The sequence below is a fragment of the Nerophis lumbriciformis genome, linkage group LG18, assembly GCF_033978685.3.
Source record: "Nerophis lumbriciformis linkage group LG18, RoL_Nlum_v2.1, whole genome shotgun sequence".
In the NCBI taxonomy this organism is placed as follows: Eukaryota; Metazoa; Chordata; class Actinopteri; order Syngnathiformes; family Syngnathidae; genus Nerophis; species Nerophis lumbriciformis.
The window spans coordinates 14742621-14763031 of record NC_084565.2 but is presented as its reverse complement, the minus strand read 5'-3'; the positions used below and the strand labels follow the sequence as shown (position 1 = coordinate 14763031).

Genomic DNA, 20411 nt, shown 5'->3' with positions numbered 1-20411 from the left:
ATTAGACGGAAGGTGTTTGTGAACAGCATTTTTCAGATATTGCCCAATATTTTGTATTGGAATTAGTGTTTTTTTCAAGCTAATTTAAATGTGATTTGTTATGTTTCATTATAAAGGTGTTCAAGTTTGATGTCAGTGAAAATCTTAAACGGTGTAGTGTGTGCTACCCACCACTAGATGGTGACAGTATAACATGTGTTACTGTCCCAAACAAAGAAGCAGGAAGTGGCTGTAAAGGGAGGCAGGGACACCAAGACCCTTCCAGTACAGGCTAGGCGTAGTAGTGTAGATTGCATGATGGGAACAAATAGTTGTGTTCATGTGTAATATAAGTAGTGATAATATTGTAATGATCAAACAATGTTGTGTAGTAGACTCTTGTACGTGTGCAGGCTTGTTGAGTGTGTGTGTTTGCTAGTGTGCACGCGATGAGCCCATCACTTAACATGGTGTGTGTGTGAAGGACTTGTGTGTGTGAGCCATGAACAACTCATACTTACCTGGCAGGGGAGTTACCATGATCAAGAAGGTGGTTCACCTAGGGTGAGGCTCAGCCATTGCACCCCGGCTGTGCTGACCCTTACGAATTCCCCAAATGTGGGAATCTCGACTGCATAATTTGTGGTAGTGGGGGACTGCGTGCGCGCTCTCCCCTGATCTTCTGTTTAATGAGAATACAAACTGAATGTATCATGTCCTCTGAATGACTACATGTTCTGTTATTGTAATGAAAGCATGTCAATGTTGCCACCATCTAATGGTGAGTATCACATATTCCAATGTTAAAGATTGTCGCTGACATCGAATTGCAAACAAAACAACAATTCAACTTGACTGATCATGCAGCGAGTGTACGGAAAGCTGGTGTTGTACTGCCACCTACTGGTAACACTTTTGCACCTATGCTGGCTATGCTTTTAACAACACAACCTGTGTCGTTTTATCAGTACAGGTACTGAGAAATTACTATAAATAATTTCTAAGCATTTTACATGGGTAATTGTTATAAATTTTATTACGTGTTAGTTACAAGTAGTGCTTAAGTATAATGTGTTGCCTTCATGTCCGGTTTTAAGTGATGTAGTTACCACTCCACGTCACTTGGTGGCGGAAGTGTTTGTCTCAATGGCACAAGGAAGAAGCCGGAAGTAGTTTGGTCATGAGGCGGGCTCGACAATTATATTGGTCAAATGTTGATCGTACAGTTACTTTGCGTTTTGAAAAAATATTCTACCAACCAACATTTATGTATTTTATATTGAAGACTATTCATTGTTTGTTTGGTTGAATGAGACTGGGGCGATGCGAGTGTTTAAAAAATGTATTTCGCCGCTTACTATTGGACTGACGTGTACCACGTGACCATGACAAGCAGGAGTGATCAAACACTTCCGTCCATTAAAAGTATTTGCAGCCTTCAAAATAATGCAGTCATTCAAAAAGTGCACGGTTGTTGTTTGGTGTGTTGATATGTCACGTTGTGGTTAATAAATGTGGGTAACCGTCACTTTAGGTTGTTGTGTCCGGAATGACATCCTCCCTTCTGACAACTAAGTGGCATCGCTTCTCGGCCTTTTGGCTAAGATCAAGTGTAGTATCTGTTCTTATCAGTTTAATATCTGATACGTCCTCTATCCGGGGACTATATATTAAATTGATTTTTGGAGCAGGGAGATGGAATAGGGGCTTGCTCCGTCCACTCCACGCATCGACCTGGTATGGCAGTACCTCCAGAAACGGTGCACCCCCTCTCTTGTCAAAATCAATTAAAATGTCACTGTTATTATCTGAAATACAGTTAATAGTACAACAAACCACTGAGATCTACAGCATTAATGTGTGGACATTGTATAGGCTGAGATAATATGGTTATCGTTGCGTACATGTTCATTGTACACAACATAATTACCACCCGGAATGATGTGGGTACTTGCAGGTAAAGTCGTCCCTTTCTACATCTAGTCTTAAACATGCAAACTTTAAACGGATGAAACCGAACTTTGTTTGTCTCTGGGTCTGTTACTACCGGTTTTGCACATCGAAAGACTGACATGTTTGCCCGTTCTTCTTCGCAAAACATTTCCAACCAAGTCGAATTAGACGGAAGGTGTTTGTGAACAGCATTTTTCAGATATTGCCCAATATTTTGTATTGGAATTAGTGTTTATTTCAAGCTAATTTAAATGTGATTTGTTATGTTTCATTATAAAGGTGTTCAAGTTTGATGTCAGTGAAAATCTTAAACGGTGTAGTGTGTGCTACCCACCACTAGATGGTGACAGTATAACATGTGTTACTGTCCCAAACAAAGAAGCAGGAAGTGGCTGTAAAGGGAGGCAGGGACACCAAGACCCTTCCAGTACAGGCTAGGCGTAGTAGTGTAGATTGCATGATGGGAACAAATAGTTGTGTTCATGTGTAATATAAGTAGTGATACTATTGTAATGATCAAACAATGTTGTGTAGTAGACTCTTGTACGTGTGCAGGCTTGTTGAGTGTGTGTGTTTGCTAGTGTGCACGCGATGAGCCCATCACTTAAAATGGTGTGTGTGTGAAGGACTTGTGTGTGTGAGCCATGTACAACTCATACTTACCTGGCAGGGGAGTTACCATGATCAAGAAGGTGGTTCAACTAGGGTGAGGCTCAGTCATTGCACCCCAGCTGTGCTGACCCTTACGAATTCCCCAAATGTGGGAATCTCGACTGCATAATTTGTGGTAGTGGGGGACTGCGTACGCGCTCTCCCCTGATCATCTGTTTAATGACAATACAAACCAAATGTATCATGTCCTCTGAATGACTACATGTTTTGTTATTGTAATGAATGCATGTCAATGTTGCCACCATCTAATGGTGAGTAGCACATATTCCAATGTTAAAGATTGTCGCTGACATCGAATTGCAAACAAAACAATTCAACTTGACTGATCATGCAGCGAGTGTACGGAAAGCTGGTGTTGTACTGCCACCTACTGGTAACACTTTTGCACCTATGCTGGCTATGCTTTTAACAACACAACCTGTGTCGTTTTATCAGTACAGGTACTGAGAAATTACTATAAATAATTTCTAAGCATTTTACATGGGTAATTGTTATACATTTTATTACGTGTTAGTTACAAGTAATGCTTAAGTTTAATGTGTTGCCTTCATGTCCGGTTTTAGGTGATGTAGTTACCACTCCACGTCACTTGGTGGCGGAAGTGTTTGTCTCAATGGCACAAGGAAGAAGCCGGAAGTAGTTTGGTCATGAGGCGGGCTCGACAATTATATTGGTCAAATGTTGATCGTACAGTTACTTTGCGTTTTGCAAAAATATTCTACCAACCACCAACATTTATGTATTTTATATTGAAGACTATTCATTGTTTGTTTGGTTGAATGAGACTGGGGCGATGCGAGTGTTTGAAAAATGTATTTCGCCGCTTACTATTGGACTGACGTGTACCACGTGACCATGACAAGCAGGAGTGATCAAACACTTCCGTCCATTAAAAGTATTTGCAGCCTTCAAAATAATGCAGTCATTCAAAAAGTGCACGGTTGTTGTTTGGTGTGTTGATATGTCACGTTGTGGTTAATAAATGTGGGTAACCGTCACTTTAGGTTGTTGTGTCCGGAATGACATCCTCCCTTCTGACAACTAAGTGGCATCGCTTCTCGGCCTTTTGGCTAAGATCAAGTGTAGTATCTGTTCTTATCAGTTTAATATCTGATACGTCCCCTATCCGGGGACTATATATTAAATTGATTTTTGGAGCAGGGAGATGGAATAGGGGCTTGCTCCGTCCACTCCACGCATCGACCTGGTATGGCAGTACCTCCAGAAACGGTGCATCCCCTCTCTTGTCAAAATCAATTAAAATGTCACTGTTATTATCTGAAATACAGTTAATAGTACAACAAACCACTGAGATCTACAGCATTAATGTGTGGACATTGTATAGGCTGAGATAATATGGTTATCGTTGCGTACATGTTCATTGTACACAACATAATTACCACCCGGAATAATGTGGGTACTTGCAGGTAAAGTCGTCCCTTTCTACATCTTGTCTTAAACATGCAAACTTTAAACGGATGAAACCGAACTTTGTTTGTCTCTGGGTCTGTTACTACCGGTTTTGCACATCGAAAGACTGACATGTTTGCCCGTTCTTCTTCGCAAAACATTTCCAACCAAGTCGAATTAGACGGAAGGTGTTTGTGAACAGCATTTTTCAGATATTGCCCAATATTTTGTATTGGAATTAGTGTTTTTTTCAAGCTAATTTAAATGTGATTTGTTATGTTTCATTATAAAGGTGTTCAAGTTTGATGTCAGTGAAAATCTTAAACGGTGTAGTGTGTGCTACCCACCACTAGATGGTGACAGTATAACATGTGTTACTGTCCCAAACAAAGAAGCAGGAAGTGGCTGTAAAGGGAGGCAGGGACACCAAGACCCTTCCAGTACAGGCTAGGCGTAGTAGTGTAGATTGCATGATGGGAACAAATAGTTGTGTTCATGTGTAATATAAGTAGTGATACTATTGTAATGATCAAACAATGTTGTGTAGTAGACTCTTGTACGTGTGCAGGCTTGTTGAGTGTGTGTGTTTGCTAGTGTGCACGCGATGAGCCCATCACTTAAAATGGTGTGTGTGTGAAGGACTTGTGTGTGTGAGCCATGTACAACTCATACTTACCTGGCAGGGGAGTTACCATGATCAAGAAGGTGGTTCAACTAGGGTGAGGCTCAGTCATTGCACCCCAGCTGTGCTGACCCTTACGAATTCCCCAAATGTGGGAATCTCGACTGCATAATTTGTGGTAGTGGGGGACTGCGTACGCGCTCTCCCCTGATCATCTGTTTAATGACAATACAAACCAAATGTATCATGTCCTCTGAATGACTACATGTTTTGTTATTGTAATGAATGCATGTCAATGTTGCCACCATCTAATGGTGAGTAGCACATATTCCAATGTTAAAGATTGTCGCTGACATCGAATTGCAAACAAAACAATTCAACTTGACTGATCATGCAGCGAGTGTACGGAAAGCTGGTGTTGTACTGCCACCTACTGGTAACACTTTTGCACCTATGATGGCTATGCTTTTAACAACACAACCTGTGTCGTTTTATCAGTACAGGTACTGAGAAATTACTATAAATAATTTCTAAGCATTTTACATGGGTAATTGTTATACATTTTATTACGTGTTAGTTACAAGTAATGCTTAAGTTTAATGTGTTGCCTTCATGTCCGGTTTTAGGTGATGTAGTTACCACTCCACGTCACTTGGTGGCGGAAGTGTTTGTCTCAATGGCACAAGGAAGAAGCCGGAAGTAGTTTGGTCATGAGGCGGGCTCGACAATTATATTGGTCAAATGTTGATCGTACAGTTACTTTGCGTTTTGCAAAAATATTCTACCAACCACCAACATTTATGTATTTTATATTGAAGACTATTCATTGTTTGTTTGGTTGAATGAGACTGGGGCGATGCGAGTGTTTGAAAAATGTATTTCGCCGCTTACTATTGGACTGACGTGTACCACGTGACCATGACAAGCAGGAGTGATCAAACACTTCCGTCCATTAAAAGTATTTGCAGCCTTCAAAATAATGCAGTCATTCAAAAAGTGCACGGTTGTTGTTTGGTGTGTTGATATGTCACGTTGTGGTTAATAAATGTGGGTAACCGTCACTTTAGGTTGTTGTGTCCGGAATGACATCCTCCCTTCTGACAACTAAGTGGCATCGCTTCTCGGCCTTTTGGCTAAGATCAAGTGTAGTATCTGTTCTTATCAGTTTAATATCTGATACGTCCCCTATCCGGGGACTATATATTAAATTGATTTTTGGAGCAGGGAGATGGAATAGGGGCTTGCTCCGTCCACTCCACGCATCGACCTGGTATGGCAGTACCTCCAGAAACGGTGCACCCCCTCTCTTGTCAAAATCAATTAAAATGTCACTGTTATTATCTGAAATACAGTTAATAGTACAACAAACCACTGAGATCTACAGCATTAATGTGTGGACATTGTATAGGCTGAGATAATATGGTTATCGTTGCGTACATGTTCATTGTACACAACATAATTACCACCCGGAATAATGTGGGTACTTGCAGGTAAAGTCGTCCCTTTCTACATCTTGTCTTAAACATGCAAACTTTAAACGGATGAAACCGAACTTTGTTTGTCTCTTGGTCTGTTACTACCGGTTTTGCACATCGAAAGACTGACATGTTTGCCCGTTCTTCTTCGCAAAACATTTCCAACCAAGTCGAATTAGACGGAAGGTGTTTGTGAACAGCATTTTTCAGATATTGCCCAATATTTTGTATTGGAATTAGTGTTTTTTTCAAGCTAATTTAAATGTGATTTGTTATGTTTCATTATAAAGGTGTTCAAGTTTGATGTCAGTGAAAATCTTAAACGGTGTAGTGTGTGCTACCCACCACTAGATGGTGACAGTATAACATGTGTTACTGTCCCAAACAAAGAAGCAGGAAGTGGCTGTAAAGGGAGGCAGGGACACCAAGACCCTTCCAGTACAGGCTAGGCGTAGTAGTGTAGATTGCATGATGGGAACAAATAGTTGTGTTCATGTGTAATATAAGTAGTGATAATATTGTAATGATCAAACAATGTTGTGTAGTAGACTCTTGTACGTGTGCAGGCTTGTTGAGTGTGTGTGTTTGCTAGTGTGCACGCGATGAGCCCATCACTTAACATGGTGTGTGTGTGAAGGACTTGTGTGTGTGAGCCATGAACAACTCATACTTACCTGGCAGGGGAGTTACCATGATCAAGAAGGTGGTTCACCTAGGGTGAGGCTCAGCCATTGCACCCCGGCTGTGCTGACCCTTGCGAATTCCCCAAATGTGGGAATCTCGACTGCATAATTTGTGGTAGTGGGGGACTGCGTGCGCGCTCTCCCCTGATCATCTGTTTAATGACAATACAAACTAAATGTGTCATGTCCTCTGAATGACTACATGTTCTGTTATTGAAATGAATGCATGTCAATGTTGCCACCATCTAATGGTGAGAAGCACATATTCCAATGTTAAAGATTGTCGCTGACATCGAATTGCAAACAAAACAACAATTCAACTTGACTGATCATGCAGCGAGTGTACGGAAAGCTGGTGTTGTACTGCCACCTACTGGTAACACTTTTGCACCTATGCTGGCTATGCTTTTAACAACACAACCTGTGTCGTTTTATCAGTACAGGTACTGAGAAATTACTATAAATAATTTCTAAGCATTTTACATGGGTAATTGTTATACATTTTATTACGTGTTAGTTACAAGTAATGCTTAAGTTTAATGTGTTGCCTTCATGTCCGGTTTTAAGTGATGTAGTTACCACTCCACGTCACTTGGTGGCGGAAGTGTTTGTCTCAATGGCACAAGGAAGAAGCCGGAAGTAGTTTGGTCATGAGGCGGGCTCGACAATTATATTGGTCAAATGTTGATCGTACAGTTACTTTGCGTTTTGAAAAAATATTCTACCAACCAACATTTATGTATTTTATATTGAAGACTATTCATTGTTTGTTTGGTTGAATGAGACTGGGGCGATGCGAGTGTTTAAAAAATGTATTTCGCCGCTTACTATTGGACTGACGTGTACCACGTGACCATGACAAGCAGGAGTGATCAAACACTTCCGTCCATTAAAAGTATTTGCAGCCTTCAAAATAATGCAGTCATTCAAAAAGTGCACGGTTGTTGTTTGGTGTGTTGATATGTCACGTTGTGGTTAATAAATGTGGGTAACCGTCACTTTAGGTTGTTGTGTCCGGAATGACATCCTCCCTTCTGACAACTAAGTGGCATCGCTTCTCGGCCTTTCGGCTAAGATCAAGTGTAGTATCTGTTCTTATCAGTTTAATATCTGATACGTCCCCTATCCGGGGACTATATATTAAATTGATTTTTGGAGCAGGGAGATGGAACAGGGGCTTGCTCCGTCCACTCCACGCATCGACCTGGTATGGCAGTACCTCCAGAAACGGTGCACCCCCTCTCTTGTCAAAATCAATTAAAATGTCACTGTTATTATCTGAAATACAGTTAATAGTACAACAAACCACTGAGATCTACAGCATTAATGTGTGGACATTGTATAGGCTGAGATAATATGGTTATCGTTGCGTACATGTTCATTGTACACAACATAATTACCACCCGGAATGATGTGGGTACTTGCAGGTAAAGTCGTCCCTTTCTACATCTAGTCTTAAACATGCAAACTTTAAACGGATGAAACCGAACTTTGTTTGTCTCTGGGTCTGTTACTACCGGTTTTGCACATCGAAAGACTGACATGTTTGCCCGTTCTTCTTCGCAAAACATTTCCAACCAAGTCGAATTAGACGGAAGGTGTTTGTGAACAGCATTTTTCAGATATTGCCCAATATTTTGTATTGGAATTAGTGTTTATTTCAAGCTAATTTAAATGTGATTTGTTATGTTTCATTATAAAGGTGTTCAAGTTTGATGTCAGTGAAAATCTTAAACGGTGTAGTGTGTGCTACCCACCACTAGATGGTGACAGTATAACATGTGTTACTGTCCCAAACAAAGAAGCAGGAAGTGGCTGTAAAGGGAGGCAGGGACACCAAGACCCTTCCAGTACAGGCTAGGCGTAGTAGTGTAGATTGCATGATGGGAACAAATAGTTGTGTTCATGTGTAATATAAGTAGTGATAATATTGTAATGATCAAACAATGTTGTGTAGTAGACTCTTGTACGTGTGCAGGCTTGTTGAGTGTGTGTGTTTGCTAGTGTGCACGCGATGAGCCCATCACTTAACATGGTGTGTGTGTGAAGGACTTGTGTGTGTGAGCCATGAACAACTCATACTTACCTGGCAGGGGAGTTACCATGATCAAGAAGGTGGTTCACCTAGGGTGAGGCTCAGTCATTGCACCCCAGCTGTGCTGACCCTTACGAATTCCCCAAATGTGGGAATCTCGACTGCATAATTTGTGGTAGTGGGGGACTGCGTACGCGCTCTCCCCTGATCATCTGTTTAATGACAATACAAACCAAATGTATCATGTCCTCTGAATGACTACATGTTTTGTTATTGTAATGAATGCATGTCAATGTTGCCACCATCTAATGGTGAGTAGCACATATTCCAATGTTAAAGATTGTCGCTGACATCGAATTGCAAACAAAACAATTCAACTTGACTGATCATGCAGCGAGTGTACGGAAAGCTGGTGTTGTACTGCCACCTACTGGTAACACTTTTGCACCTATGCTGGCTATGCTTTTAACAACACAACCTGTGTCGTTTTATCAGTACAGGTACTGAGAAATTACTATAAATAATTTCTAAGCATTTTACATGGGTAATTGTTATACATTTTATTACGTGTTAGTTACAAGTAATGCTTAAGTTTAATGTGTTGCCTTCATGTCCGGTTTTAGGTGATGTAGTTACCACTCCACGTCACTTGGTGGCGGAAGTGTTTGTCTCAATGGCACAAGGAAGAAGCCGGAAGTAGTTTGGTCATGAGGCGGGCTCGACAATTATATTGGTCAAATGTTGATCGTACAGTTACTTTGCGTTTTGCAAAAATATTCTACCAACCACCAACATTTATGTATTTTATATTGAAGACTATTCATTGTTTGTTTGGTTGAATGAGACTGGGGCGATGCGAGTGTTTGAAAAATGTATTTCGCCGCTTACTATTGGACTGACGTGTACCACGTGACCATGACAAGCAGGAGTGATCAAACACTTCCGTCCATTAAAAGTATTTGCAGCCTTCAAAATAATGCAGTCATTCAAAAAGTGCACGGTTGTTGTTTGGTGTGTTGATATGTCACGTTGTGGTTAATAAATGTGGGTAACCGTCACTTTAGGTTGTTGTGTCCGGAATGACATCCTCCCTTCTGACAACTAAGTGGCATCGCTTCTCGGCCTTTTGGCTAAGATCAAGTGTAGTATCTGTTCTTATCAGTTTAATATCTGATACGTCCCCTATCCGGGGACTATATATTAAATTGATTTTTGGAGCAGGGAGATGGAATAGGGGCTTGCTCCGTCCACTCCACGCATCGACCTGGTATGGCAGTACCTCCAGAAACGGTGCACCCCCTCTCTTGTCAAAATCAATTAAAATGTCACTGTTATTATCTGAAATACAGTTAATAGTACAACAAACCACTGAGATCTACAGCATTAATGTGTGGACATTGTATAGGCTGAGATAATATGGTTATCGTTGCGTACATGTTCATTGTACACAACATAATTACCACCCGGAATAATGTGGGTACTTGCAGGTAAAGTCGTCCCTTTCTACATCTTGTCTTAAACATGCAAACTTTAAACGGATGAAACCGAACTTTGTTTGTCTCTGGGTCTGTTACTACCGGTTTTGCACATCGAAAGACTGACATGTTTGCCCGTTCTTCTTCGCAAAACATTTCCAACCAAGTCGAATTAGACGGAAGGTGTTTGTGAACAGCATTTTTCAGATATTGCCCAATATTTTGTATTGGAATTAGTGTTTTTTTCAAGCTAATTTAAATGTGATTTGTTATGTTTCATTATAAAGGTGTTCAAGTTTGATGTCAGTGAAAATCTTAAACGGTGTAGTGTGTGCTACCCACCACTAGATGGTGACAGTATAACATGTGTTACTGTCCCAAACAAAGAAGCAGGAAGTGGCTGTAAAGGGAGGCAGGGACACCAAGACCCTTCCAGTACAGGCTAGGCGTAGTAGTGTAGATTGCATGATGGGAACAAATAGTTGTGTTCATGTGTAATATAAGTAGTGATAATATTGTAATGATCAAACAATGTTGTGTAGTAGACTCTTGTACGTGTGCAGGCTTGTTGAGTGTGTGTGTTTGCTAGTGTGCACGCGATGAGCCCATCACTTAACATGGTGTGTGTGTGAAGGACTTGTGTGTGTGAGCCATGAACAACTCATACTTACCTGGCAGGGGAGTTACCATGATCAAGAAGGTGGTTCACCTAGGGTGAGGCTCAGCCATTGCACCCCGGCTGTGCTGACCCTTACGAATTCCCCAAGTGGGAATCTCGACTGCATAATTTGTGGTAGTGGGGGACTGCGTGCGCGCTCTCCCCTGATCATCTGTTTAATGACAATACAAACTAAATGTGTCATGTCCTCTGAATGACTACATGTTCTGTTATTGAAATGAATGCATGTCAATGTTGCCACCATCTAATGGTGAGAAGCACATATTCCAATGTTAAAGATTGTCGCTGACATCGAATTGCAAACAAAACAACAATTCAACTTGACTGATCATGCAGCGAGTGTAAGGAAAGCTGGTGTTGTACTGCCACCTACTGGTAACACTTTTGCACCTATGCTGGCTATGCTTTTAACAACACAACCTGTGTCGTTTTATCAGTACAGGTACTGAGAAATTACTATAAATAATTTCTAAGCATTTTACATGGGTAATTGTTATACATTTTATTACGTGTTAGTTACAAGTAATGCTTAAGTTTAATGTGTTGCCTTCATGTCCGGTTTTAAGTGATGTAGTTACCACTCCACGTCACTTGGTGGCGGAAGTGTTTGTCTCAATGGCACAAGGAAGAAGCCGGAAGTAGTTTGGTCATGAGGCGGGCTCGACAATTATATTGGTCAAATGTTGATCGTACAGTTACTTTGCGTTTTGAAAAAATATTCTACCAACCAACATTTATGTATTTTATATTGAAGACTATTCATTGTTTGTTTGGTTGAATGAGACTGGGGCGATGCGAGTGTTTAAAAAATGTATTTCGCCGCTTACTATTGGACTGACGTGTACCACGTGACCATGACAAGCAGGAGTGATCAAACACTTCCGTCCATTAAAAGTATTTGCAGCCTTCAAAATAATGCAGTCATTCAAAAAGTGCACGGTTGTTGTTTGGTGTGTTGATATGTCACGTTGTGGTTAATAAATGTGGGTAACCGTCACTTTAGGTTGTTGTGTCCGGAATGACATCCTCCCTTCTGACAACTAAGTGGCATCGCTTCTCGGCCTTTTGGCTAAGATCAAGTGTAGTATCTGTTCTTATCAGTTTAATATCTGATACGTCCCCTATCCGGGGACTATATATTAAATTGATTTTTGGAGCAGGGAGATGGAATAGGGGCTTGCTCCGTCCACTCCACGCATCGACCTGGTATGGCAGTACCTCCAGAAACGGTGCACCCCCTCTCTTGTCAAAATCAATTAAAATGTCACTGTTATTATCTGAAATACAGTTAATAGTACAACAAACCACTGAGATCTACAGCATTAATGTGTGGACATTGTATAGGCTGAGATAATATGGTTATCGTTGCGTACATGTTCATTGTACACAACATAATTACCACCCGGAATGATGTGGGTACTTGCAGGTAAAGTCGTCCCTTTCTACATCTAGTCTTAAACATGCAAACTTTAAACGTATGAAACCGAACTTTGTTTGTCTCTGGGTCTGTTACTACCGGTTTTGCACATCGAAAGACTGACATGTTTGCCCGTTCTTCTTCGCAAAACATTTCCAACCAAGTCGAATTAGACGGAAGGTGTTTGTGAACAGCATTTTTCAGATATTGCCCAATATTTTGTATTGGAATTAGTGTTTTTTTCAAGCTAATTTAAATGTGATTTGTTATGTTTCATTATAAAGGTGTTCAAGTTTGATGTCAGTGAAAATCTTAAACGGTGTAGTGTGTGCTACCCACCACTAGATGGTGACAGTATAACATGTGTTACTGTCCCAAACAAAGAAGCAGGAAGTGGCTGTAAAGGGAGGCAGGGACACCAAGACCCTTCCAGTACAGGCTAGGCGTAGTAGTGTAGATTGCATGATGGGAACAAATAGTTGTGTTCATGTGTAATATAAGTAGTGGTAATATTGTAATGATCAAACAATGTTGTGTAGTAGACTCTTGTACGTGTGCAGGTTTGTTGAGTGTGTGTGTTTGCTAGTGTGCACGCGATGAGCCCATCACTTAACATGGTGTGTGTGTGAAGGACTTGTGTGTGTGAGCCATGAAAAACTCATACTTACCTGGCAGGGGAGTTACCATGATCAAGAAGGTGGTTCACCTAGGGTGAGGCTCAGCCATTGCACCCCGGCTGTGCTGACCCTTACGAATTCCCCAAATGTGGGAATCTCGACTGCATAATTTGTGGTAGTGGGGGACTGCGTGCGCGCTCTCTCCTGATCTTCTGTTTAATGAGAATACAAACTGAATGTGTCATGTCCTCTGAATGACTTCATGTTCTGTTATTGTAATGAAAGCATGTCAATGTTGCCACCATCTAATGGTGAGTATCACATATTCCAATGTTAAAGATTGTCGCTGACATCGAATTGCAAACAAAACAACAATTCAACTTGACTGATCATGCAGCGAGTGTACGGAAAGCTGGTGTTGTACTGCCACCTACTGGTAACACTTTTGCACCTATGCTGGCTATGCTTTTATCAACACAACCTGTGTCGTTTTATCAGTACAGGTACTGAGAAATTACTATAAATAATTTCTAAGCATTTTACATGGGTAATTGTTATAAATTTTATTACGTGTTAGTTACAAGTAGTGCTTAAGTATAATGTGTTGCCTTCATGTCCGGTTTTAAGTGATGTAGTTACCACTCCACGTCACTTGGTGGCGGAAGTGTTTGTCTCAATGGCACAAGGAAGAAGCCGGAAGTAGTTTGGTCATGAGGCGGGCTCGACAATTATATTGGTCAAATGTTGATCGTACAGTTACTTTGCGTTTTGCAAAAATATTCTACCAACCAACATTTATGTATTTTATATTGAAGACTATTCATTGTTTGTTTGGTTGAATGAGACTGGGGCGATGCGAGTGTTTAAAAAATGTATTTCGCCGCTTACTATTGGACTGACGTGTACCACGTGACCATGACAAGCAGGAGTGATCAAACACTTCCGTCCATTAAAAGTATTTGCAGCCTTCAAAATAATGCAGTCATTCAAAAAGTGCACGGTTGTTGTTTGGTGTGTTGATATGTCACGTTGTGGTTAATAAATGTGGGTAACCGTCACTTTAGGTTGTTGTGTCCGGAATGACATCCTCCCTTCTGACAACTAAATGGCATCGCTTCTCGGCCTTTTGGCTAAGATCAAGTGTAGTATCTGTTCTTATCAGTTTAATATCTGATACGTCCCCTATCCGGGGACTATATATTAAATTGATTTTTGGAGCAGGGAGATGGAATAGGGGCTTGCTCCGTCCACTCCACGCATCGACCTGGTATGGCAGTACCTCCAGAAACGGTGCACCCCCTCTCTTGTCAAAATCAATTAAAATGTCACTGTTATTATCTGAAATACAGTTAATAGTACAACAAACCACTGAGATCTACAGCATTAATGTGTGGACATTGTATAGGCTGAGATAATATGGTTATCGTTGCGTACATGTTCATTGTACACAACATAATTACCACCCGGAATGATGTGGGTACTTGCAGGTAAAGTCGTCCCTTTCTACATCTAGTCTTAAACATGCAAACTTTAAACGGATGAAACCGAACTTTGTTTGTCTCTGGGTCTGTTACTACCGGTTTTGCACATCGAAAGACTGACATGTTTGCCCGTTCTTCTTCGCAAAACATTTCCAACCAAGTCGAATTAGACGGAAGGTGTTTGTGAACAGCATTTTTCAGATATTGCCCAATATTTTGTATTGGAATTAGTGTTTATTTCAAGCTAATTTAAATGTGATTTGTTATGTTTCATTATAAAGGTGTTCAAGTTTGATGTCAGTGAAAATCTTAAACGGTGTAGTGTGTGCTACCCACCACTAGATGGTGACAGTATAACATGTGTTACTGTCCCAAACAAAGAAGCAGGAAGTGGCTGTAAAGGGAGGCAGGGACACCAAGACCCTTCCAGTACAGGCTAGGCGTAGTAGTGTAGATTGCATGATGGGAACAAATAGTTGTGTTCATGTGTAATATAAGTAGTGATACTATTGTAATGATCAAACAATGTTGTGTAGTAGACTCTTGTACGTGTGCAGGCTTGTTGAGTGTGTGTGTTTGCTAGTGTGCACGCGATGAGCCCATCACTTAAAATGGTGTGTGTGTGAAGGACTTGTGTGTGTGAGCCATGTACAACTCATACTTACCTGGCAGGGGAGTTACCATGATCAAGAAGGTGGTTCAACTAGGGTGAGGCTCAGTCATTGCACCCTAGCTGTGCTGTCCCTTACGAATTCCCCAAATGTGGGAATCTCGACTGCATAATTTGTGGTAGTGGGGGACTGCGTACGCGCTCTCCCCTGATCATCTGTTTAATGACAATACAAACCAAATGTATCATGTCCTCTGAATGACTACATGTTTTGTTATTGTAATGAATGCATGTCAATGTTGCCACCATCTAATGGTGAGTAGCACATATTCCAATGTTAAAGATTGTCGCTGACATCGAATTGCAAACAAAACAATTCAACTTGACTGATCATGCAGCGAGTGTACGGAAAGCTGGTGTTGTACTGCCACCTACTGGTAACACTTTTGCACCTATGCTGGCTATGCTTTTAACAACACAACCTGTGTCGTTTTATCAGTACAGGTACTGAAAAATTACTATAAATAATTTCTAAGCATTTTACATGGGTAATTGTTATACATTTTATTACGTGTTAGTTACAAGTAATGCTTAAGTTTAATGTGTTGCCTTCATGTCCGGTTTTAGGTGATGTAGTTACCACTCCACGTCACTTGGTGGCGGAAGTGTTTGTCTCAATGGCACAAGGAAGAAGCCGGAAGTAGTTTGGTCATGAGGCGGGCTCGACAATTATATTGGTCAAATGTTGATCGTACAGTTACTTTGCGTTTTGCAAAAATATTCTACCAACCACCAACATTTATGTATTTTATATTGAAGACTATTCATTGTTTGTTTGGTTGAATGAGACTGGGGCGATGCGAGTGTTTGAAAAATGTATTTCGCCGCTTACTATTGGACTGACGTGTACCACGTGACCATGACAAGCAGGAGTGATCAAACACTTCCGTCCATTAAAAGTATTTGCAGCCTTCAAAATAATGCAGTCATTCAAAAAGTGCACGGTTGTTGTTTGGTGTGTTGATATGTCACGTTGTGGTTAATAAATGTGGGTAACCGTCACTTTAGGTTGTTGTGTCCGGAATGACATCCTCCCTTCTGACAACTAAGTGGCATCGCTTCTCGGCCTTTTGGCTAAGATCAAGTGTAGTATCTGTTCTTATCAGTTTAATATCTGATACGTCCCCTATCCGGGGACTATATATTAAATTGATTTTTGGAGCAGGGAGATGGAATAGGGGCTTGCTCCGTCCACTCCACGCATCGACCTGGTATGGCAGTACCTCCAGAAACGGTGCACCCCCTCTCTTGTCAAAATCAATTAAAATGTCACTGTTATTATCTGAAATACAGTTAATAGTACAACAAACCACTGAGATCTACAGCATTAATTTGTGGACATTGTATAGGCTGAGATAATATGGTTATCGTTGCGTACATGTTCATTGTACACAACATAATTACCACCCGGAATAATGTGGGTACTTGCAGGTAAAGTCGTCCCTTTCTACATCTTGTCTTAAACATGCAAACTTTAAACGGATGAAACCGAACTTTGTTTGTCTCTGGGTCTGTTACTACCGGTTTTGCACATCGAAAGACTGACATGTTTGCCCGTTCTTCTTCGCAAAACATTTCCAACCAAGTCGAATTAGACGGAAGGTGTTTGTGAACAGCATTTTTCAGATATTGCCCAATATTTTGTATTGGAATTAGTGTTTTTTTCAAGCTAATTTAAATGTGATTTGTTATGTTTCATTATAAAGGTGTTCAAGTTTGATGTCAGTGAAAATCTTAAACGGTGTAGTGTGTGCTACCCACCACTAGATGGTGACAGTATAACATGTGTTACTGTCCCAAACAAAGAAGCAGGAAGTGGCTGTAAAGGGAGGCAGGGACACCAAGACCCTTCCAGTACAGGCTAGGCGTAGTAGTGTAGATTGCATGATGGGAACAAATAGTTGTGTTCATGTGTAATATAAGTAGTGGTAATATTGTAATGATCAAACAATGTTGTGTAGTAGACTCTTGTACGTGTGCAGGTTTGTTGAGTGTGTGTGTTTGCTAGTGTGCACGCGATGAGCCCATCACTTAACATGGTGTGTGTGTGAAGGACTTGTGTGTGTGAGCCATGAAAAACTCATACTTACCTGGCAGGGGAGTTACCATGATCAAGAAGGTGGTTCACCTAGGGTGAGGCTCAGCCATTGCACCCCGGCTGTGCTGACCCTTACGAATTCCCCAAATGTGGGAATCTCGACTGCATAATTTGTGGTAGTGGGGGACTGCGTGCGCGCTCTCCCCTGATCTTCTGTTTAATGAGAATACAAACTGAATGTGTCATGTCCTCTGAATGACTACATGTTCTGTTATTGTAATGAAAGCATGTCAATGTTGCCACCATCTAATGGTGAGTATCACATATTCCAATGTTAAAGATTGTCGCTGACATCGAATTGCAAACAAAACAACAATTCAACTTGACTGATCATGCAGCGAGTGTACGGAAAGCTGGTGTTGTACTGCCACCTACTGGTAACACTTTTGCACCTATGCTGGCTATGCTTTTAACAACACAACCTGTGTCGTTTTATCAGTACAGGTACTGAGAAATTACTATAAATAATTTCTAAGCATTTTACATGGGTAATTGTTATAAATTTTATTACGTGTTAGTTACAAGTAGTGCTTAAGTATAATGTGTTGCCTTCATGTCCGGTTTTAAGTGATGTAGTTACCACTCCACGTCACTTGGTGGCGGAAGTGTTTGTCTCAATGGCACAAGGAAGAAGCCGGAAGTAGTTTGGTCATGAGGCGGGCTCGACAATTATATTGGTCAAATGTTGATCGTACAGTTACTTTGCGTTTTGCAAAAATATTCTACCAACCAACATTTATGTATTTTATATTGAAGACTATTCATTGTTTGTTTGGTTGAATGAGACTGGGGCGATGCGAGTGTTTAAAAAATGTATTTCGCCGCTTACTATTGGACTGACGTGTACCACGTGACCATGACAAGCAGGAGTGATCAAACACTTCCGTCCATTAAAAGTATTTGCAGCCTTCAAAATAATGCAGTCATTCAAAAAGTGCACGGTTGTTGTTTGGTGTGTTGATATGTCACGTTGTGGTTAATAAATGTGGGTAACCGTCACTTTAGGTTGTTGTGTCCGGAATGACATCCTCCCTTCTGACAACTAAATGGCATCGCTTCTCGGCCTTTTGGCTAAGATCAAGTGTAGTATCTGTTCTTATCAGTTTAATATCTGATATGTCCCCTATCCGGGGACTATATATTAAATTGATTTTTGGAGCAGGGAGATGGAATAGGGGCTTGCTCCGTCCACTCCACGCATCGACCTGGTATGGCAGTACCTCCAGAAACGGTGCACCCCCTCTCTTGTCAAAATCAATTAAAATGTCACTGTTATTATCTGAAATACAGTTAATAGTACAACAAACCACTGAGATCTACAGCATTAATGTGTGGACATTGTATAGGCTGAGATAATATGGTTATCGTTGCGTACATGTTCATTGTACACAACATAATTACCACCCGGAATGATGTGGGTACTTGCAGGTAAAGTCGTCCCTTTCTACATCTAGTCTTAAACATGCAAACTTTAAACGGATGAAACCGAACTTTGTTTGTCTCTGGGTCTGTTACTACCGGTTTTGCACATCGAAAGACTGACATGTTTGCCCGTTCTTCTTCGCAAAACATTTCCAACCAAGTCGAATTAGACGGAAGGTGTTTGTGAACAGCATTTTTCAGATATTGCCCAATATTTTGTATTGGAATTAGTGTTTTTTTCAAGCTAATTTAAATGTGATTTGTTATGTTTCATTATAAAGGTGTTCAAGTTTGATGTCAGTGAAAATCTTAAACGGTGTAGTGTGTGCTACCCACCACTAGATGGTGACAGTATAACATGTGTTACTGTCCCAAACAAAGAAGCAGGAAGTGGCTGTAAAGGGAGGCAGGGACACCAAGACCCTTCCAGTACAGGCTAGGCGTAGTAGTGTAGATTGCATGATGGGAACAAATAGTTGTGTTCATGTGTAATATAAGTAGTGATAATATTGTAATGATCAAACAATGTTGTGTAGTAGACTCTTGTACGTGTGCAGGCTTGTTGAGTGTGTGTGTTTGCTAGTGTGCACGCGATGAGCCCATCACTTAACATGGTGTGTGTGTGAAGGACTTGTGTGTGTGAGCCATGAACAACTCATACTTACCTGGCAGGGGAGTTACCATGATCAAGAAGGTGGTTCACCTAGGGTGAGGCTCAGCCATTGCACCCCGGCTGTGCTGACCCTTACGAATTCCCCAAATGTGGGAATCTCGACTGCATAATTTGTGGTAGTGGGGGACTGCGTGCGCGCTCTCCCCTGATCTTCTGTTTAATGAGAATACAAACTGAATGTATCATGTCCTCTGAATGACTACATGTTCTGTTATTGTAATGAAAGCATGTCAATGTTGCCACCATCTAATGGTGAGTATCACATATTCCAATGTTAAAGATTGTCGCTGACATCGAATTGCAAACAAAACAACAATTCAACTTGACTGATCATGCAGCGAGTGTACGGAAAGCTGGTGTTGTACTGCCACCTACTGGTAACACTTTTGCACCTATGCTGGCTATGCTTTTAACAACACAACCTGTGTCGTTTTATCAGTACAGGTACTGAGAAATTACTATAAATAATTTCTAAGCATTTTACATGGGTAATTGTTATAAATTTTATTACGTGTTAGTTACAAGTAGTGCTTAAGTATAATGTGTTGCCTTCATGTCCGGTTTTAAGTGATGTAGTTACCACTCCACGTCACTTGGTGGCGGAAGTGTTTGTCTCAATGGCACAAGGAAGAAGCCGGAAGTAGTTTGGTCATGAGGCGGGCTCGACAATTATATTGGTCAAATGTTGATCGTACAGTTACTTTGCGTTTTGCAAAAATATTCTACCAACCAACATTTATGTATTTTATATTGAAGACTATTCATTGTTTGTTTGGTTGAATGAGACTGGGGCGATGCGAGTGTTTAAAAAATGTATTTCGCCGCTTACTATTGGACTGACGTGTACCACGTGACCATGACAAGCAGGAGTGATCAAACACTTCCGTCCATTAAAAGTATTTGCAGCCTTCAAAATAATGCAGTCATTCAAAAAGTGCACGGTTGTTGTTTGGTGTGTTGATATGTCACGTTGTGGTTAATAAATGTGGGTAACCGTCACTTTAGGTTGTTGTGTCCGGAATGACATCCTCCCTTCTGACAACTAAATGG

The 20411-nt window shown here is 40.9% G+C and overlaps 19 non-coding genes across 19 annotated transcripts; all 19 read left to right on the top strand.

Annotated features, from left to right (window-relative positions):
* Positions 1–492: 492 nt before the first annotated feature.
* Positions 493–656, top strand: LOC133618212 (U1 spliceosomal RNA). The gene has a single exon (XR_009817151.2). It is a non-coding gene; the product is annotated as a U1 spliceosomal RNA (small nuclear RNA).
* A 903-nt stretch (positions 657–1559) lies between these two features.
* Positions 1560–1750, top strand: LOC133618230 (U2 spliceosomal RNA). Its single transcript, XR_009817165.2, has one exon. It is a non-coding gene; the product is annotated as a U2 spliceosomal RNA (small nuclear RNA).
* Positions 1751–2587: 837 nt separating this feature from the next.
* LOC133618365 (U1 spliceosomal RNA) lies at positions 2588–2751 on the top strand. Its single transcript, XR_009817293.2, has one exon. It is a non-coding gene; the product is annotated as a U1 spliceosomal RNA (small nuclear RNA).
* Positions 2752–3654: 903 nt separating this feature from the next.
* Positions 3655–3845, top strand: LOC133618301 (U2 spliceosomal RNA). The gene has a single exon (XR_009817232.2). It is a non-coding gene; the product is annotated as a U2 spliceosomal RNA (small nuclear RNA).
* Positions 3846–4682: 837 nt separating this feature from the next.
* On the top strand, positions 4683–4846 carry LOC133618191 (U1 spliceosomal RNA). Its single transcript, XR_009817131.2, has one exon. It is a non-coding gene; the product is annotated as a U1 spliceosomal RNA (small nuclear RNA).
* Positions 4847–5749: 903 nt separating this feature from the next.
* LOC133618300 (U2 spliceosomal RNA) lies at positions 5750–5940 on the top strand. The gene has a single exon (XR_009817231.2). It is a non-coding gene; the product is annotated as a U2 spliceosomal RNA (small nuclear RNA).
* Positions 5941–6777: 837 nt separating this feature from the next.
* LOC133618364 (U1 spliceosomal RNA) lies at positions 6778–6941 on the top strand. Its single transcript, XR_009817292.2, has one exon. It is a non-coding gene; the product is annotated as a U1 spliceosomal RNA (small nuclear RNA).
* A 903-nt stretch (positions 6942–7844) lies between these two features.
* LOC133618281 (U2 spliceosomal RNA) lies at positions 7845–8035 on the top strand. Its single transcript, XR_009817213.2, has one exon. It is a non-coding gene; the product is annotated as a U2 spliceosomal RNA (small nuclear RNA).
* An 837-nt stretch (positions 8036–8872) lies between these two features.
* LOC133618362 (U1 spliceosomal RNA) lies at positions 8873–9036 on the top strand. Its single transcript, XR_009817290.2, has one exon. It is a non-coding gene; the product is annotated as a U1 spliceosomal RNA (small nuclear RNA).
* Positions 9037–9939: 903 nt separating this feature from the next.
* LOC133618299 (U2 spliceosomal RNA) lies at positions 9940–10130 on the top strand. Its single transcript, XR_009817230.2, has one exon. It is a non-coding gene; the product is annotated as a U2 spliceosomal RNA (small nuclear RNA).
* An 837-nt stretch (positions 10131–10967) lies between these two features.
* Positions 10968–11129, top strand: LOC133618190 (U1 spliceosomal RNA). The gene has a single exon (XR_009817130.2). It is a non-coding gene; the product is annotated as a U1 spliceosomal RNA (small nuclear RNA).
* A 903-nt stretch (positions 11130–12032) lies between these two features.
* LOC133618298 (U2 spliceosomal RNA) lies at positions 12033–12223 on the top strand. Its single transcript, XR_009817229.2, has one exon. It is a non-coding gene; the product is annotated as a U2 spliceosomal RNA (small nuclear RNA).
* Positions 12224–13060: 837 nt separating this feature from the next.
* Positions 13061–13224, top strand: LOC133618189 (U1 spliceosomal RNA). The gene has a single exon (XR_009817129.2). It is a non-coding gene; the product is annotated as a U1 spliceosomal RNA (small nuclear RNA).
* A 903-nt stretch (positions 13225–14127) lies between these two features.
* On the top strand, positions 14128–14318 carry LOC133618297 (U2 spliceosomal RNA). Its single transcript, XR_009817228.2, has one exon. It is a non-coding gene; the product is annotated as a U2 spliceosomal RNA (small nuclear RNA).
* An 837-nt stretch (positions 14319–15155) lies between these two features.
* LOC133618194 (U1 spliceosomal RNA) lies at positions 15156–15319 on the top strand. Its single transcript, XR_009817134.2, has one exon. It is a non-coding gene; the product is annotated as a U1 spliceosomal RNA (small nuclear RNA).
* A 903-nt stretch (positions 15320–16222) lies between these two features.
* Positions 16223–16413, top strand: LOC133618313 (U2 spliceosomal RNA). Its single transcript, XR_009817243.2, has one exon. It is a non-coding gene; the product is annotated as a U2 spliceosomal RNA (small nuclear RNA).
* An 837-nt stretch (positions 16414–17250) lies between these two features.
* Positions 17251–17414, top strand: LOC133618336 (U1 spliceosomal RNA). Its single transcript, XR_009817266.1, has one exon. It is a non-coding gene; the product is annotated as a U1 spliceosomal RNA (small nuclear RNA).
* Positions 17415–18317: 903 nt separating this feature from the next.
* LOC133618295 (U2 spliceosomal RNA) lies at positions 18318–18508 on the top strand. The gene has a single exon (XR_009817226.2). It is a non-coding gene; the product is annotated as a U2 spliceosomal RNA (small nuclear RNA).
* Positions 18509–19345: 837 nt separating this feature from the next.
* Positions 19346–19509, top strand: LOC133618210 (U1 spliceosomal RNA). Its single transcript, XR_009817149.2, has one exon. It is a non-coding gene; the product is annotated as a U1 spliceosomal RNA (small nuclear RNA).
* Positions 19510–20411: the final 902 nt, after the last annotated feature.